Source organism: Giraffa tippelskirchi, chromosome 1 (genome assembly GCF_054371585.1).
Source record: "Giraffa tippelskirchi isolate mGirTip1 chromosome 1, T2T-mGirTip1v1.2.pri, whole genome shotgun sequence".
Taxonomy (NCBI): Eukaryota; Metazoa; Chordata; class Mammalia; order Artiodactyla; family Giraffidae; genus Giraffa; species Giraffa tippelskirchi.
In genome coordinates this window covers 154,004,552-154,023,843 of record NC_137275.1, presented here as the reverse complement: position 1 = coordinate 154,023,843, position 19,292 = coordinate 154,004,552, and the positions used below count along the sequence as shown (strand labels likewise).

At 36.3% G+C, this 19,292-nt stretch overlaps 1 protein-coding gene across 1 annotated transcript in view; it reads right to left on the bottom strand.

Annotated features, from left to right (window-relative positions):
- Positions 1-19,292, bottom strand: part of PTPRD (protein tyrosine phosphatase receptor type D) — a 1,686,434-nt gene that overhangs the window by 1,637,586 nt on the left and 29,556 nt on the right. The window contains exon 2 of the mRNA XM_081500246.1: positions 13,964-14,072. The gene's annotated coding sequence lies outside the window, so the exon portion shown is untranslated. The remainder of the gene's footprint in view (positions 1-13,963; positions 14,073-19,292) is intronic.

The following is a 19,292-nucleotide window of genomic DNA, read 5'->3' as shown; positions in this document are numbered from 1 at the left end:
CTGAAGAAGGGTCTCAGACAGCCCCCTTCCCTGCTGTCTCAGTTTCCTGAATCTTACAGTGCTGTGTAGTCCTGCATGTGCTGCAGGACAATCATTCAAATAAAGCATTTCATTCTCTAAAGGCCCATTGATCCGTGTGACTCCACTATCAGCACAAATGGGAAACTCCTGCCTGAATGTGGCAGATGAAAATGGAAATTATATACTCTGGTAACACTGACTTTATTATAGCAAAATGATTTGCATTTTGAAAGTTCAGTGTTCTTGCAAAACCTAAAGGGAAAGACAGAATACTGAGCTACTATGTAGGTCCAGGTGCCAGCAGTAAGGTAGTTGCATGGCCTAGTGCTCTTCATTTAACCTGTCTGAACCTCAGTCTGCCTTACTGTTGCAGCTGTAAAGCTGTCAGTGCACTGTTTGAGCTCATGTCTTCTTAGGATTGCTGCCAGGATTGAATGACATAATGGAAACAAATTACTTCACGAATTAGAGTATTTCATAAATGCAGTAATAATCTGTTACATTCATAACATCTAGACTCATCTGTCTCCATTCTCATCAGGACCTTTAAGCTCCTATCCTAATCAAAGATCCTTCTTCAGGTTAAAATGAGTAAAATGAAACTCATAAGCAGTGGTATCAAGTAATTTTCAGGAAGACTGTTAAATATATTTAAATTTTTTTTTTTAGATTTAAATTAAGGATACAACTTTCAGTTTTTGTGTGCTTCTGCTACAACAGAATCTTTAGCATGTGCTTTTCAAAGGGACACTCTAATCATAAGATATTAGAAAACAAAACAGTTTATCTCAGCTTTTTCTGATAAATTTAATTTGTATACAGCTTTTCAATATGCTGCTCTGTCTTCTTGTCTACATAGGCTGTGCTATAGCCATTTCATGTTCAGAATTACTGCAAAAGAAGTAATTGATCCTCTATTTCAATATGCCTGCTGTTTCATGAGCTCTCTTACAATTCAGAAGAATCTATTTCTCATTGATGTTGAAAAACATAATAAGGTCACAGCAGGGAGGCTTTAGCTTCATTAAAGAACATTATTATAAAAATAAAATGATCAAGGGCAAATTGTTTCTGTCCTTGTGGTATGGTTTCTACAGATTCACATTAATCTGAGTGTTTAGAGCCACAATAAATTTGTAATCTTCTCTTTATCATTCACTTCACTATTCACTTTCACACTTCACTATGGTAGCCCCTACTGGTAGAAAGATGTCAATTGCTCACGTTCTAGGGCATTTCTTCCTCTGTTGAATACAGAGGAATTAACCCTCCCCAGAAATGAGGACTAAAATATGTCAATAACTGAATTTATTTCTGCTTTTAAAACATCACAGAGAATGCTGGTGTCCAGCAAATGTAGATGCCAGCATTACTTAAAAAGCAACTGAGCAGAAAAATGAATTGAAATTTTAACCCACTCAGGCTTCCATCTATCATGGGAGCCTATAATCAGGGAACAACAGAGAAGAATTTAAGATAGAGAATCAGTGATTGCTCTATTAATCTACTTTAACTGATACTAAAATCTGACAGAGCACATTACAGGCTGCAGGCAGTAAGGTTTATCAATTTATTACTACTTTCAAGGTTCTTCCTGGCTTTCTTTTTGCCTGAAGCTCCTAGCAAAGGACAGCCTTTTACAGTTCAATTTCTGTTTATTTTTGACCGCTTTTAATTATATTTGATGGCCTATTTCTGCACCACTGAAGCTATTGGAGTTGCAAAGCACTTTGTTGTTATGATGATAGCTCCCTTGAAGTCTGTTCATTATTAACTGCTTTTTGAAAGTGCTGCTTGCTCTCAACTCACATTTTATAAATATTTAAATAACTGAATTTCTATAACATAAATATCTATGCACATAAGATAGGGATTCCATTGCCTGTTTAATAGGTTACAGATAGCAGTAGAATAAAATTTTTTATAAATTTTTATAGTTTAATATTAATTTGGAATGTTTAATTAAATCATCTTGTAATAAGTTCTCATGAGTAGTTATGTCTCAAAATAATCAATGATGTAAGATTTGAACCTAAAATCCTAAGAAAATGTTTATAAAATAGAATGAGTACTTTTTATAGAGATGAATAAAATCCTATAATTAATCTAGGTGTATTAGAAGTTACAATTCTTGGCTTTTTAAGATGAAATGAAGGAGTTTACTAAAAGAGATCTTATCACACAAACATATTATTGCTCAGAAAAAAAAAATGGCAGGAGAATGAGGATAATAAAATTAAAAGCCCTAATATTGTTAAAAAAAAAAAAAAGACTGATGATTTGACGACAGGCATTAACTTCTTTTTCTCAAACATCAGGCAAATGACAGAAAAATAGTTGTTTTAAAAAAATCAACTTAGAGAGGTGATCCTAATAGAAGAGAGATGATGATAGCAGCAAGGTTGAGGGCAGGTGACTGTGTCAGGCACTGTTCTAACTCAGTATCAGTAACATCCCTATCATTATCTCCACTTTATAAATGTGAAAATAAAGGGAAAGAAACATCAAGCAACTTGCTAATCAAATATTCATTAAGTGATAAAGCTAGGATTCAAATCCAGGCAGTCTGGTTTCAGAATCATACCTCTAATCATTGTGTTATATTCAACTTGTGGAGGACAAGAAACAGAGAAATGATGATTGATGTAGTGGAGCTGACAAGGTACTGCCTTATGTGCCCAGAGTGTGGAGTACATACAACTCAGCTCATCACCCCATGAAGCCACCCACAACCCAGTATTTGGAAGGAGTGAATGTTTAGAACAAAGAGGTGGGATGCAGTTTGAGGGGAAAAAAAAAAAAAATCCTAAGACTGAAAAGTGGTTGCTCTCTCATCCCCCACAGCTGGCAATTATTCCCCATTCCTCAGCATCCCCCATCCAGAAACCCTGAATTCTAAGTATTTGCTTTGGAGACAATAAGCCTGGTACACTTTAAAGAGAACTCTTATTTCAAGCTGCATACTTAACCAAAGAAACTGGAACCCCCTTCTCCTTGGTTTCTAAAAGAATAGCAATCAAATTGTATGACTACAGATCCTACTCTAAAACCCTTCTCTAATATGTAAGGGAGAAAGAAAAGGTCATCTGAGCAAAACTGCAACATGACTGTGACCTTTAGCTAAATCCTACAGTAACAACCCAAAACACTGAAACAAAAAAGAGACAATACAGAAGTTTAAGAACACACACTGAAAACATCACTGGCGTCAGTACTGAACTTGAAATAGATTATATTATGATAAGATATCCTATGATAATAAAACAAAAGCAGAATGCTATAGTAAGTAAAACACAAAATTGGAAATTAGAAGAAAAAGTGTTAAAAACAGAATGGATGAACCAAAAATGTTCTCATTTTTAAAAGGGAGACTATTCTTTAAAAAGACATTGTTATAAAAGATAAAGAAGGCTGAGCCAATGTTTTAGATTGAAGGGGTCTGCAGAATATGACACCTGTTATTTTTACAATGAGGCTGTTAGTCTGAGGTGGCCTAATGCCATGAAAGTATTTGCAAGCAAACCAGAATCCAAGGCAATAAATGCCTCAAAGATTACAAAATCAAAATCTAAGTCAACCAAATAGTAAACTACGCTTTAAGCTATAGCCAATCAATAATTTCCTTGCTTTGCTTCTGCCTTTTCTCTATCAAGTCTCTTACCAACTCCTCTCATGGAGCATGGCTAACCACTTCTTGCTTGGTGCTGACCAATTCATATCGATTTTTCCTCAAACTCTTGAAATTTAACATGTCTCAGTTTACCTTTTAACACAAGTAAATACAATATATGACTCTAGGCTGGATCCCATACTTGAAGGAAAAATGTACCATGAAGAATTGGCTGATAACAGTTGATAACACTGATATAATCTACTTGCTGGTGCTCCAAATGTTTTATTGATTACACATTTACTGAAGCTGATTGTTTCCAGTTTTGTTTCTACTGCATGCGTGCCTGCATACTCAATCATTTCCAACTCTTTGCAACCCCATGGACTGCAGCCTGCCAGGCTGCTCCATCTATGGAATTTCCCAGGCAAGAATACTGGAGTGGATTGCCATTTCCTTCTCCAGAGGACCTTCTCGACCCTGGGATGGAACCTGTATCTCTTGTGTCTCCTGTGCTGGTAGGCAGGTTCTTACCAGTTGAGCCATTGAGGAAGCCTGAAACTGATTACCCTACTGTAAATGCTAAGAAATTATTTTTGTTCTTCAGAAAAAAAAGAACAAAAACATTGAGGTAGTTAGAGGTGAAGGAAAGTCATACATGCAACCTACTCTCAAAGGAAAGGAAAGAAGGAACGCATAGAGATAGTGTGTTTGGGTTACTGAGTGCCCTTTAAGAAGAAAGTAGATGAGGCAAATGTTAACTACAGGTAAGAGGTGCTGAAGTGTTTCTTTCATTTTTCCCACAACTTCCCTATATGTTTAATTTTGTTCCATATCCAACTATTTTCTAAAAATCAATAGAAAGGTAAAAGATAAAGTCAAGGAAATCTAAAATAGAGAAACTCCCCCCCCCAAAAAAAGAGAGAGAGAGAGGGAGTAAGAGTTGAAAATCTTTAAGACCCAAATCTAGAAGATTCGATAATTGAGTAATGATATAAAGACAGCTGATAAGATAAAGTTATCAAAGAAATTACATATGAATTTTCAAAATCAAAGAAAAATCACTCTCAACTGGAATTAGTCCCATATCAAGGCACACCATCATGAACTTTAAAAATCGTAAGAGGTTCCTACAAAGAGGAAAGTAAAACAAAAAGTCACCTACAAATGAAAAGAAATCAGACTGGCATTAAAGTGATCTTACCATAGTCATGAAGGAGAACCCTTTTCATCCCAGATACTAAAGCATATACTCAAATATCATTCACATGGAAGGGTGGAAGTAAGCCCTCTAAAGACAAGCATGGGTCCAACATATGTACTTTTCACAATACTATTTAAGAAGCTACTAGAAACTTGTTTTATTTTTGCAAAAAGAGGAAGAGGTCCAATCAAGAAGGTGTAGTAAATACAATTCAGGAACAAGAAATTCAGAGCAAAACAGACAACAGACAGGGGACATAAGAGAACAGCCAGATAGATGGGAACAGAATGATGGAAGACTGGAGGAATACAATTTCCAAATAATGGAATTTGACACATATTTTAATATTTTTGTACATTTGAAATTTGAAGACATTATAATCTATTAAGCTTCAGGAAAACAAAGATCTTAGCCCCAAACAATGTAAACCTGAAAGTAGTATCTACACAGTCATTAAGTAAACATTGACTACTGAGTTCAATACAACTTGATTCAGCATATTGAGAGGAGAATGGAAAAAAAAGTTCTGTGATCAGTGGCTGACCTATATCCCCTGAAGTATCATAGTAGGAAATTAGTAGATTATGTTTAGAATTGATAAGTCAAGATAGCAATAGAAACATAAATTAAAACTAAGCAAAGTTATTACCAAGATAAACAGGTAGAAGTTGGACCTTTTTCTATTGAATGTGCCTACAGGACAAGGTGGAGCAAGATGCTATGATTCTGTTGCTATTATAAGCCCCTTTAATACTATCCAATTACTACATGATCAGTTTCTTTCCTATTTAGAAAAAAAATAAGGAGAATAATTCTTAGGGCTCTACAACTGCTTCAACCATTTCAACAACAGTATACACTGAAGATTGCAGACAGGTTTGTTTGTCCCCTGACAGAATTGTGTGGAATCTTTTAAAAAGAAACACCATCTAGTGTTATGACATACTTTCGAAAGGAAAACTACCTCCTACCAAAAGAAATTTCAAAGAACCCAGAAGATTTTCTTGTTGCCTTCTCATTTCTAAACACAATTGCTTTAAAAATTAACATTCACTTTCTGAAATTTGAAAGCTAAAGTTTTGTGGGTTTAACACAGGGTAAGAATATCCCATATCCCTCTAGATTTTGTAAAATAATTTGTTTCCACTGTTAGAAATACTTGAAAATAAAGTACATTCTGCCCTTGCTTTCAAGGCCTACCCTGGGTAGGTGCTATTTATCTCTGTTAGCAACAGAATTTGAGAATTTCCACATGTCCAATGTTCTAGTACTGAGCTGCCAACACTGACTACCAGTACATCTGACTGTAGCCAATGGTATGTATTCATCTAAATTCAGATGTTTTTAACTGTTTCAGCATATTGCAACAAAAAGTATTTGATAATCACACACGTAAGACATGATTTTAGTGTTGAAGTTTGCTTATTTATTATAGAAAGGCAACGGTTGCTTAAGTGATACCTAAAAATGAGAAAATTCCTCTAATTTATTAAGATAAAAGAACATTGCCATATCAAACAGGAATTTGTATCTTCCCCACTACAAGAAATAAATTACATTTAATATCTACTACTGCCAAGTTCTTTTATATAGTTCATGAGGTTCTCATGGCAAGTCTACAGGGGTAGTTTGCCATTTGCTCCTCCTGTGGGGTCTCAAAGAGTCAGACACAAGTGGGGAAATGAACAACAACATTGCCAAGCTCTGAGTTTTCACTGTAATCATGTCATCTCCAGCATCTAACATTAATCTAAGGGGAAAGAAGGGCAACTTCTGACATTTTTGTATTTGAGGCCTCATGAATAGTAGATCTTTGAAGGAGACTGATTTATGTTTCTACATAACCAGAAAATTATGTTTTATCTCGCATATTAAAAAAATAAAACACCACTTCATTTTAATAAACTATTTTTTCGCCATCCAACAGATGGCACTGATTTTTTTTTTTTAACTTTTTCCTAAACTTTCCCACATCTCTTTAATCATCTGGGATAATTCCTTCTCACTCATCTTTATCATTTTGTATTCCAATGTCCATGTCTCAAAACAAAATGATATTAGCACCTGTTTCCTCGCTTTTGTCTTCATCTGTTTCACTCTAATGTTAAATCACTTGTGGGGATTTCTCAAATCTAAATACCAAGTTCCAACATCTAAGTTTTTCAGTTTCATGCTTCTAACTCTTGTCTCATACTTTCACATACTGCAATACTCTGCCACCATGCCAAGCTCTCAAAAACTCAGTATAAATACAATACCATAAAGAGGCAGGGAACAGTAACTATGAAATGCTGCTTGTATCTTAGAAGAATTTCTATGGCAACAATATGATAAAAAGGAGAAATAGTGATTTTTTTAAATTGGTCAAGGGGGAAAAATAAGCTTAAAACATTGATTAGACAGGAGAATATATATATAAAAAATATAAAGGATGTGAAAGAAGACTTTCAGGATTCAGAAAAATGCTTTACTTTAACAAACATGTTCTGAATGAGTAGAATGGGAAATGAGAAAAAGGAAAGAATTATCTAAATATTTTAGTAAACATGAAGACAATTTTATGACTAACAGAATTGAGAAAAAGTAGAAATAAAAAATTTAAGCCTCAAGTGCATTTGACTCATTCTTGATTGAAGTGATAATTGAAACTGGAGGCCAAAATTTCTAACTAGTGTTAACAGGAAACTTACGGGTTTAAGAATGTGACAACAGTGCTTTGAGAAGACAAAACTATGGTTTAACCTACCAGTCTTTATTTAGAAAGATAAAGATTAATATCTACTTGTTATCATAAAATTTTTATTTTAATCTATTCACTCAGTTCAGTCACACAGATGTATCTGACTCTTTGCAACCCCGTGGACTGCAGCATGCCAGGCTTCCCTGTCCATCACCAACTCCCAGAGCTTGCCCAAATTCATATCCATCGAGTCAGTGATGCCATCCAACCATCTCATCCTCTGTCATCCTCTTCTTCTCCTGCCTTCAATCTTTCCCAGCATCAGGGTCTTTTCAAGTGAGTCAGTTCTTCACATCAGGTGGCCAAAGTATCCGAGTTTCAGCTTCAGTATCAGTCCTTCCAATGAATATTCAGGACTGATTTCCTTTAGGATAGACTGGTTTGATCTCCTTGCAGTCTAAAAGACTATCAAGAGTTTTCTCCAACACCACAGTTCAAAAGCATCAGTTCTTTGGCGCTCAGCTTTTAATCTATAACTTTTGAACATATATCACAAATTTGAATTTATATGTGTTTGGTACAAACGGTGTATTACAGGAAACATTTTTTCTAATATTAGTTTTAAAACTGCAAGTACTGTTGCTTTGTGACCTTGACACGAACATTTACTGTAGAAAATTATACATAACTGAGTGTGGTAGAAAAATGTTATGGCATGTAAAACATAAAACTTTGGAGGTCAATGTTGTTATTTAAGTACTAATATAAGCATCAGATTAGTAAACTATGATATGCTTCATGGGTATAAAAGATACAGTATTTCCAAATTAAGGCAAAAAAAATGTATTTGTGATGTTATGGGGATTTAGCACAGTGGAAAATCCACAGATCACTGGAGGAGGATCATAAAAATAAAGACACTTCTTGAGTTAATATTCAAGTCCATGAAAATTAATCACCATACTTTTCAGTACTACTGGAGTTCCAGAAAAACATCTATTCCTGCTTTATTGACTATGCCAAAGCCTTTGACTGTGTGGATCACAATAAACTGTGGAAAATTCTGAAAGAGATGGGAATACCAGACCATCTGACCTGTCTCTTGAGAAACCTGTATGCAGGTCAGGAAGCAACAGTTAGAACTGGACATGGAACAACAGACTGGTTCCAAATAGGAAAAGGAGTACGTCAAGGCTGTATATTGTCACCCTGCTTATTTAACTTATATGCAGAGTACATCATGAGAAATGCTGGGCTGGAAGAAACACAAGCTGGAATCAAGATTGCTGGGAGAAATATCAATAACCTCAGATATGCAGATGACACCACCCTTATGGCAGAAAGTGAAGAAGAACTAAAGAGGCTCTTGATGAAAGTGAAAGAGGAGAGTGAAAAAGTTGGCTTAAAGCTCAACGTTCAGAAAACTAAGATCACGGCATCTGGTCACATCACTTCATGGGAAGTAGATGGGGAAACAGTGGAAACAGTGTCAGACTTTATTTTGGGGGGCTGCAAAATCACTGCTGATGGTGATTGCAGCCATGAAAGTAAAAGATGCCAGCTCCTTGGAAGGAAGGTTATGACCAACCTAGATAGCATATTTAAAAGCAGAGGCATTACTTTGCCAACAAAGGTCCGTCTAGTCAAGGCTATGGTTTTTCCAGTAGTCATGTATGGATGTGAGAGTTGGACGGTGAAGAATGCTGAGTGCCGCAGAATTGATGCTTTTGAACTGTGGTGTTGGAGAAGACTCTTGAGAGTCCCTTGGACTGCAAGGAGATCCAACCAGTCCATCCTAAAGGAGATCAGTCCTGGGTGTTCATTGGAAGGACTGATGTTGAAGCTGAAACTCCAATACTTTGGCCACCTCATGTGAAGAGTTGACTCATTGGAAAAGACCCTAATGCTGGGAAGGATTGGGGGCAGGAGGAGAAGGGGACGACAGAGGATGAGATGGCTGGATGGCATCTCTGACTCGATGGACATGGGTTTGGGTAAACTCTGGGAGCTTGCGATGGACAGGGAGGACTGGCGTGCTGCTATTCATGGGGTCGCAAAGAGTCTGACACGACTGAGCAACTGAACTGAACTGAAGAAGTGAAAGTCACTCAGTCGTGTCAGACTTTTTGCAATACCGTGGACTATACAGCCCATGGAATTCCCTTGTCCAGAATACTGGAGTGGGCAGCCATTCCCTTCTCCAGGGGATCTTCCCAACTCAGGGATCAAACCCGGGTCTCCCACAGTGCAGGCAGATTCTTTACCAGCTGAGCCACCAGGTAAGCCCAGTACTGCTACCCTTTATAAAAAGGAGAAAAAAACGGGATTGCTAACTGTCCTTTATTATTTGTCCTCTACCTTTGAGGTCATTGTAAACGTCTTGTTCTTTCCATTCACAATGCCATTCCCAGCCTACATATAATCCCTGTTATTTATATCAGATTCAATTTCAAGAAGACTTCATAACTGCTTTAATACATATCAAAATATATGTTTTCCAGCAAACATGACTCTTTATCATGCATTATCTTTACCTAACATGTTAAAAATATGTGTACCTGCATTATAACATAACATTGAATACTATCTGTGTATACAGCATATCTTCTTTCCTGGAAGAAAGTCACTTGAAAAGTAGAAATGCTTTATTGATATTTATATCCCCCACAGGTCTAGAGAAATACAGTGTTGGTAGTAGATGCTTAAAATTTTGTGAATGATTTCAAGTTTTAGTTACTGATAACCATCACTAACAGTCAGTGTCTTTTCTTCTAACCCCCCAGATCTGGTCTATTTTCATGCAACTCACATTTTCTTGAGAAATGTGGATAAAAGACAGAGAGTAAGCCTGGATGCAACTTTTGGTTTGCAGTAATCTAATTCTCCCAAATTTTACTACACATTATTTGACACTTTAAGTGGTTTCAGTGTGATCAATATACATTATATCTTGATTTATCTTAGGCATATATTTATGAATGACTAATGAACACTGATTGATGTAAACAAGCTCTCATCTTGTGATAATTTCCAGTATTTTATTACAGTTTGCAAAATATCCTCATTATGGTACTTCAGTAAATGTAATTTCAGCTGCTAAAAAATTCAATATGACTTCAGTTGTTGGCAATATTAAATAATTCCTGTCTCCGTGTGATGTTAGCTGCAGCTTACATTTCAAGTCATGAAGGGTTATTAATATTATATGGTTAGAAATAATTTCCAGATAAATGAATCAATGCTATCTTAATATTCTGTCTTTAATTTTCATACCAGATTTATTTTGTGAGTGGTTTTCATAAAAGGCAGTTGCTTGGTGTTGACAAACTCATTATCATAGGATTTTCTCCAGAGCTGAATTTCCTTTGTGATCAAAGGGCAACATGAACACCTTCTAAACTATTGAACCATAATGATTTCATGGGCAGGCCACATAGAATAGAGTGAGAAGGAGGGAACTTTCTCTGCAAATACTTAAGGATACTTTACTGGAAAGCAAAGACATTTTGCACAGGAACAAGTAGAAGTAGTTTTTCTCTATAATATATATATGTGCATATGCATCCACTTATATACACATGTACACGTGTGTGTGTGCTTTGTTAAGCAAAATAAATATTACTTTTTTAGAGTTGGTAGGAATCTGCAACATGCTTAAGCATTTATAAAAGGCTTACACAAACATTCCATTAGTTGACTTACAGAATGGGAATGATTTATAACAACGAGTAATTTCAGTCTCAGAGGCTTAAAGAGAAAGTTATGCTCTGGGTTGCATAACTCATTCACAGCAGGGCAAATATTTGAGCCCAAGTAATACCATATCAGTCCTCCCACACACATGCTGATATATTGATAACTATATTGATAACTTTCAACTACCATTATATACATTTTTTCTGCCACTCTTCTAGTTTCCACCTAATGTTAGTTCATACGTTTATAATATACATATTGGAGGAGAGCACAGAAGATCAATTATGAAGAGTAAATTCATTGATGGTAACACTTTTCTCCCTTTTTCTATATTGGTACAAAAAAACTTGCCCCTTCTCCCATCTACTAAGGATGATTCAAGCCTCCTCAGTCAATCTGGGCAGCCCCTCACATACACTCTTGCCTATCAAGCAAGGTTTTCCTTTTTCAGATTTAACATTGGGAAGAGTGAAAAGAGGAGATCCAATTAGAGAGGCATCTGAAGGAAAGAGGGAAGAAAAATAGGTGAAAATATACCTGTGGTTCATTTCGTTTATTGACCTAGTGGCCAAGTAGAGTATGGTTTCATACAAAGTTATAAATTTGGGTATATTGAAGACTTGGGTGTCAATGTCATCATCCAAACAGAATATTCAGTAGGAATTAGAGGGCAAAGGATGGACTTAGGGACATAGTCCAAGAAAAGTTTGTAAGAATACTACCAGTATTCTTTATAAAGTTTCTCTTTAAAAGATGTTCACATAAGAAATTACAAAATTATCTCAATTTTTAGATAACATTACAACTTACTCATGTATCACTGAAGTAAAAAAAAAATAAAGAATATGGTATTGAAAATAAGTAACTGAAAGATTTGACAAATATTTTATTACTGTGATTACTTATACAATGATGCAGTTTTTTTAAAAGGCAGTGCTATTTGCAAAGTGTATGATAAGAGACAGAATAATCAATTTGATATACTAAATACTAACTTTAAACAAAAATGTCAATATCTAAACTTATTCAATGTGCAGCCTTTATGGTATAATCTTCTACAAAATGAAAATTAGAATTAGGTAAGTGAGCATAAAATGTGCATTTATCCATTTCAACTAGTCAAATTTAGTAATTATCAATACTAATGAAAGCACATTTCCATATATTTAACCTTTAAGGTCCTACTCAAATTTTATTCCTTCTTTGGTGTCTTTACATGTTTAACTAAATAGGAATCAATTGGCTTCATTATCTGAAATTCTCATTTACTTAAATGAAAAAGTTAATGTTTTCTTATTATGAATTCATGCATATAATAATATATGTATGCATGCCATTATGTTTAAACACACAGTTTTACTTTGATTTATCTTTTAACCTCCTTTTTTTAATCTCTTAAAAAATACAGTGATTTTTTTTCATGACCATCTGTAACACTGTCTTATGAAAAAACCTAATGATTATATATTTTGTTTTTTCTAATCATAAATATACATTGTGAAGACATCAGAAGTGTTAAAAAATAAAAAAAAATAATCAGTCTCTTTTCTATATCATTTTCTCTATAAATGCACAACATTATCCTATGAAGAATTTTTAATCTCCTTTTTTAGTTTTAAAAATATACCTGGCTCCTTCTTTTATGTCTCAAATATTCTTCTAAACCATTAATACCTATTTTAATAAATCTATAGAATGCTACTCTCTGGAACAAAATCTATTTGATAAATATGATTCAATTAAGTATTTGGGCTATTCATTATTTTCTCTGATATAACAACAGACTGAGAAATATATTCTAAATCTTTTCAGATACCCATAATTATTTTCTTACATTAGGTCACTAGATATAGAATTGCTATTTATTAATACATTTGATAAATAGACTAAATATTCATTGCATGTTTCTTATATATTTTATACTATTTGCCCTACTAGTCTGGACTGGCTTATCTTATTCACCAATCTTTAATTTCTGAAAAGCAGGTATTCTATAAAACTTAAAGTAAGACACATATTGTTCTACTTTGTAGACCTTATGAAGTATAAAATTTTTTTGAATGAAATATATCCCGTCTCCTAAATCTATAGTGTATTACTCTTTTCAACCCACAAAAACTTTATATTCATGTCTCTAGATTACATATATTCTGGTGTATGGGTTCATGAAGGTAGAGACTCAGGGAAGATCATAAATATAATCTGTGCAACAAACAGTGTGTTTGACCCTTATTTATGATCTCTTGAAAACCAGACATCAGAAATTCTTTTCAATTACTGGATTATCTGTCTGCTCCACTATGGCATGACTCTGCAATTGACAAAATCTGGGGTCCTGAAGGGTAACTCAGCCATTTGGTACCTGATACTAAGGAGGGTCTGGAACAATGTATCCGTCTGAAATGATTCATGGTAACTCTGGGTTCCCACTGAGGTCTCTTAGAGAAATAGCCTTCCCTCCTTACCCCCAAATACTATGTGAAGTTTTATCTTTCATTCTACTTTTAGTTCAGGCATTTTAACACTTGGTTCAGAAGGAAACCTATCTTTAATTACCTGTTCTACTGAAAGTTAAAAAGAAGAATATCCAATGACTTATAAAGCACTATAGAAGTTCATAGCTCTAGTCTTTTAAAGAAATGCAATAGCCCGATACTTTTTAAATGGTAAAGGCTCGGTGGAGTTATTTTAGGAACTCTGTGTGCAGAAGCAGGAAAGTTGCATAAACTATGTCTTGGTGCACGGAACTCACCTGGAGCTGAAGTTCATCACTTCCTCCAGTGCTGGTGCCAGCATGCCATCAGTCAGATACCCTAAACTGGAGTACCATGGGCCAGGAACTGCTTGCTTTTTATTCCCACCTGGAACAAAATACAGTGTCAGTCACTTTTTTTTTTTTCATGTTCCTTCAAGCATAATAACATATTCATTATGTTATCTTTTCCTGTCACATTAGACTCATTTATCAGCATGCTCAACACAAAGGAAAGAAACATAAGCTCTTCACCTCTATAATTCACACCTCAGTGATTAATATAGTACCTGTGTAAATCACAGGGTGAATCCGTATTTTATTTCCTGTAATGTTCTTTAAAAAAGATTTATTATTTTAGCACAATTATTACCATCCATTTGGTTTAACTGATGTGTTAATTTTGGAAGCTATTTTCTATATATTTTACTCAGAGATCATAAATCAAAATTCATCTTTAAACCCCAGAAAGAAGCTAGTGTTAAAAATATTACATTTCAGAATTCCTTTGTTCCCATCACAGAAAGGAATCCCAGTAGGAAACAGAATTTAATAATGCAATTCCATTTAGTTTTAGGCCTGCCTTATTTAAAAATTGTTCAACTTGAGAGACATTGATGAAGAACACACGTTTCCCCAAATGCACAATGTTGCTGCTTTGGAACATAAGATGAAAACAGACTTTTCAACTACTTGATAAAGTTACAGGCTTCAAAAAAATCTCAGAGCTGAGTTGCCTTTGTGAATGGGGTGTTAGGGCCTCTCAGTTACCATCCACCTGACCTCCAGAGCTCTCAGCCTCGCTCTGGTCCTGTATACAATTGGGAGGTTTAAGGAAATATCCAAGAGATATAGACTGAAAGTGAAAGTGTGAGTCACTCAGTTGTGTCCAACTCTTTGTAGCCCCATGGACTGCCTGCCAGCCTCCTCTTCCATGGTATTCTCCAGGTAATACTGAAGTGAGTTGCCATTCCCTTCTCAAGGGGATCTTTCCAACCCAGGGATCAATCCCGGGTCTCCTTCATTGCAGGCAAAGTCTTTATGCTCTGGACCACCAGAGAAGCCCTAGCAATATGCCAGTTGTGCTGCAGTTTGTCCAGCCAGTACTTGCTTCAACTTCATCCCCTTCCCCAGGATCTGGGGTTTTGTTTGCTGACCTTCTTTCTTATGCTCACTGCATCCTGAACCCTCAGAACCAGGGCTGAGCAGGTTGACACACTTTCTTGCTTGATCCACCTGCCTGGGCTCCCTCTTCTTGCTTTACCTTTTCAGCACTAGTTGCTATTTGACTTACCACTTATTACCGGGCGCCACCCTCTGTGAATGAATAATGTGGTTCCATGTACTTCAACACATACAAACCCTAAATGTCTTCAGGTGTCAAGTTAGCAACCACCTGTTTTGTTCTTTCTTGCTATTTACTTAGGTCGAGAATTTGTCTATGTAATGAAATGGGAAACTTGCAAAGAAAGGTCTATTTGGATTCCTTTACAGAATTCAAACCTTAAGAATGATTGTTCTTTCCTTAAAGTCCTATTAAAATCCAGATTTCTCTCTTTCTGCAATCTAGACTATCCCTTTCCCCTTAAACTTAAGTTCAGTTGCTCAGTCATATCCGACTCTTCATCTTAAACTACTGCCCCAACAGACTTTCATCAACTCTCGCTTAGATAACAAAACAACTTCCTAAATGTTGATACGGTGCCAACTGAAAACAGATGGCACTTTAAAATTAGGATAATTTGAAGAGAGTTTAATAAAAATTCTATTTACAACACAGTGGGTGGCATGTGAGGAAACCACAAGGGAAGGTGTAGTAGAGTTGCTCTCACCCCAGGCCTGCAGGGACAAGAACAGGGAACAGTTACTGTCCCCTAGGAGTCAGGTGGGCTTCCCTGGTGGCTCAGACAGTAAAGAATCTGCCTGCAGTGTGGGAGATTCAGGTTTGATTCCTGATTCGGGAAGATTCCCTGGAGAAGGGAATGGTTACCTGGTCCGGTATTCTTGCCTGGAGAATTCATGGACAGAGGAGCCTGGAGGGCTACAGTCCACAGGGTCGCAAAATATCAGACATGACTGAGCGACTAACACTTTTTTCACTTCAAGAGTCAGGCGTGCACAGAAGGTCTCCTGCATATCAGCAGTGATCTCTGCTTAGGAGTACCAGGTAGCACAAGCAGGCAGAATAGAAGGGAGCCCTGGGATAAAATACCCTTCTCTTCCCCTCCCTCTGGATTCCTGTCTAAGCAACCTATGGGGCTGACCATACAGGAATTCTAAGAGTATAAAAGCCTGTTGATAGACTTCATCCAGACTAGTTTCCAGTTTTACAGAATAGGATGGAGAATGGTAGGCAGGGCATCTGAAAGGCCCTGAAAGAAGAGATCTAGCAAACACTCTTATTCATACTTTGGAGCATCAAATTTGGAATCAGATGTAAATCTGAGTCCTAGCTCTACCTACATGCTTAATTCTAGACAAATTACTTTATTTCTTAGTATTGTTATCTGTACAATGGGGATAATATATACTTCAGAGTGCTTTTTTTTTAGACAGCATAATGTACCTAGAGTACATACTAACTATTTAACATTAGCATTAATTCTCTCAAAATGTAAACACACACACACATATATACACAGAGTCATGCTAAACTCTTCAGCTCTTGTTCCAATAGACCATGTGTTTAAGTATGACTTTCCTAAATGTTCTTCCGTCTACTTAAGAGCTTTTTTCTTCCCCTATGTCAACCATGTTACCTAGAAAATTCACTCAGATTTTGAAGTTTGTAATATGATGTGAGGTGCTCCCCAGGTGGCACTAGTGGTAAAGAACATGCCTGCCAGTGCAGGAGACTTAAAAGACATGGGTTCTATCCCTGGGTCAGGAAGATTCCCTGGCAGAGGGCATGACAACCCACTCTAGTATTCTTGCCTGGAGGAACCCATAGACAGAAAAGCCTGGTGGGCTACAGTCCACAGGGTCGCAAAGAGTTGGACATGATTGAAGTGACTTAGCACTCACTCATAATAAGATATGAAGGCTCTCTCCAGTCTCTCTCAAGAAAGGGAAACCATTCCTTGTTTCTCTATGGCACACATATCACTCTGCAAAGCAATTAGACCATGCTTGTCCTCTTAGTTGACTGTGAGCTCTCTGAGGGAAAGATAAGCTTCTGGCTGACAGATTTGTATCCTCAGAAGGAGGTTCACTGCCAGGTTCTTAGTACTCAATAAATATTAAGTGAATAAATGAATATGTATTACTAGATTAAGACTGTTAAAATGTAAGGAAAAGGCTCAGTAATTTTTTCATTCTCTGCCCAAAAGGCATATCAATCTGTAACCAATCATTAATATTCGGGACTAAAGACAGTTGGAAAGAGGTCCCAAAGGAAAATCCAAGCAACTTTGCCTTTTTTCCTTGGACAGCCTTGCTGGAAAATTCATCTCATGCAAGCATGCTAGAAGCACTAGTCCTAAGAGAATTCATTCAGTAACTCACAGAATTAGTTAACTCCAACAAACACTTCTATGTATCTGATGCATTTGAGTGATGAAACAACCAGCTGAATCACCAACATTTTCTCAGTGAGTAACTTAAAGTTTTTCCCCACCAATTAAATATAGTCTGCTTTGTGAGTAGGTAATTAATTTCCATGAGTCTAAGTCTCAGAAAAATGGTATAAAATGGTCTTACTCCCATTTGATTCCAAATCTTTCCATTTGTCATCCTCAATAAGACATTTCCTGACATCTGTGTGCCCTTGCTAAACTTCTTTCTGCAAATACAGTAGTGTATGTGTATTTTCACTCCTCATCCCCTCATTTAAAAATTGCATACTTTATCCACTGTTATGAGCCTTTTTTTCCACCTAAAGTAACTTTGAGATCGTTTGTATTATCAAGTAAACGGTATCTTAATCATATTCAGTTTCATGTATTTCTATTGTTCTGAAATACGGTAAATTCTTTAACCTAACTTCCTTAAGGTTTGTTTTTCAAAACTTCCACTATTATTAAGAGGCTCTGATAAATGACTTAGTAAAAGTATTAGTATCTCATAGGTTCTTCTGTAGGAAATATTCCTACAAACATGTGGAGGGAGTTCAAAGATGAATGCATTTGTAACTTTCAGATATATTGACCAAGGATCCTCCTTGAAAATCAGGCAAATTTACCCTCTCATCAGCAGTCTTAAAACTTATGAGTGGGTTTGGTATCTTTAGATAACAAGGGATGTTGCGTATATTTTCATGTGAAATTTCTATTATCAGCCTTCATCATTTTTATTACTATAGCCACAGTTCAAAACAGTCTTTCTTATTGTTTTCAAAATGAAGCAAAGTTATTAACGACATGAGCAAAATATTCCTCTATGTTTAAGGTTTTTTTTTTTTAAATCTTCCCAAGCTTCCGCAATTCTATACATCCTGGAAAACTAAACCTCACAAAGAGGTCCTACAGTGCCCTCCGGTGGCGACCTGCTTCATTGCATCTTCCCTGAACTGGGGCAGAAGCTTGAGGTCAGACTTTGTAAGCCTCTAAGCCAAATTTGTCTTCCCTGGACGCTTAGACGGTAAAGAACCCGCCTGCCAATGCAGGAGACATTAGAGACGTGAGTTCGATCCCTGGGTTGGGAAGATCCCCTGAATAAGGAAGTACACTCCAGTATTCTTGCCTGAAGAATCTCATGGACAGAGAAGCAGTCCCACAGACAGAGAAGCCTGGCAGGCTACAGTCCATAGGGGTCTCAAAGAGTCAGACATGACTGGAGTGACTTAGCATGCACACAAGCCTGGTTCAAATCTCCTCACTCGGTATACAACATGAAACTACACCCACGACATTACAGCAAAGTCAGGCTTTAAGGAACCAAAACTAGGCTAGCAATAAATTGGTGGGTGTCGTAATAGACAGAGTTCATTTCTTTGAGGTTTTATTCTTTCTTTTTCTCCTAGTTGCTTTTATTATTATTATTTTTTAATTGAAGGATAATTGCTTTACAAAATTTTGTGGTTTTCTGTCATACATCAAGAATCTCAGCCATTAAAAAAAATACATTTGAATCGGTTCTACTGAGATGGATGAAACTGGAGCCCATTATACAGAGTGAAGTAAGCCAGAAAGAAAAACAACAATACAGTATACTAATGCATATATATGGAATTTGAAAGATGGTAACGATAACCCTATATGCGAGACAGAATAAGAGACACAGATGCATAGAACAATTTTATGGACTCTGAGGGAGAGGTGAGGGTGGGACGTTCTGGGAGAATAGCATTGAAACATGTATATTATCGTATGTGAAACAGAACACCATTCCA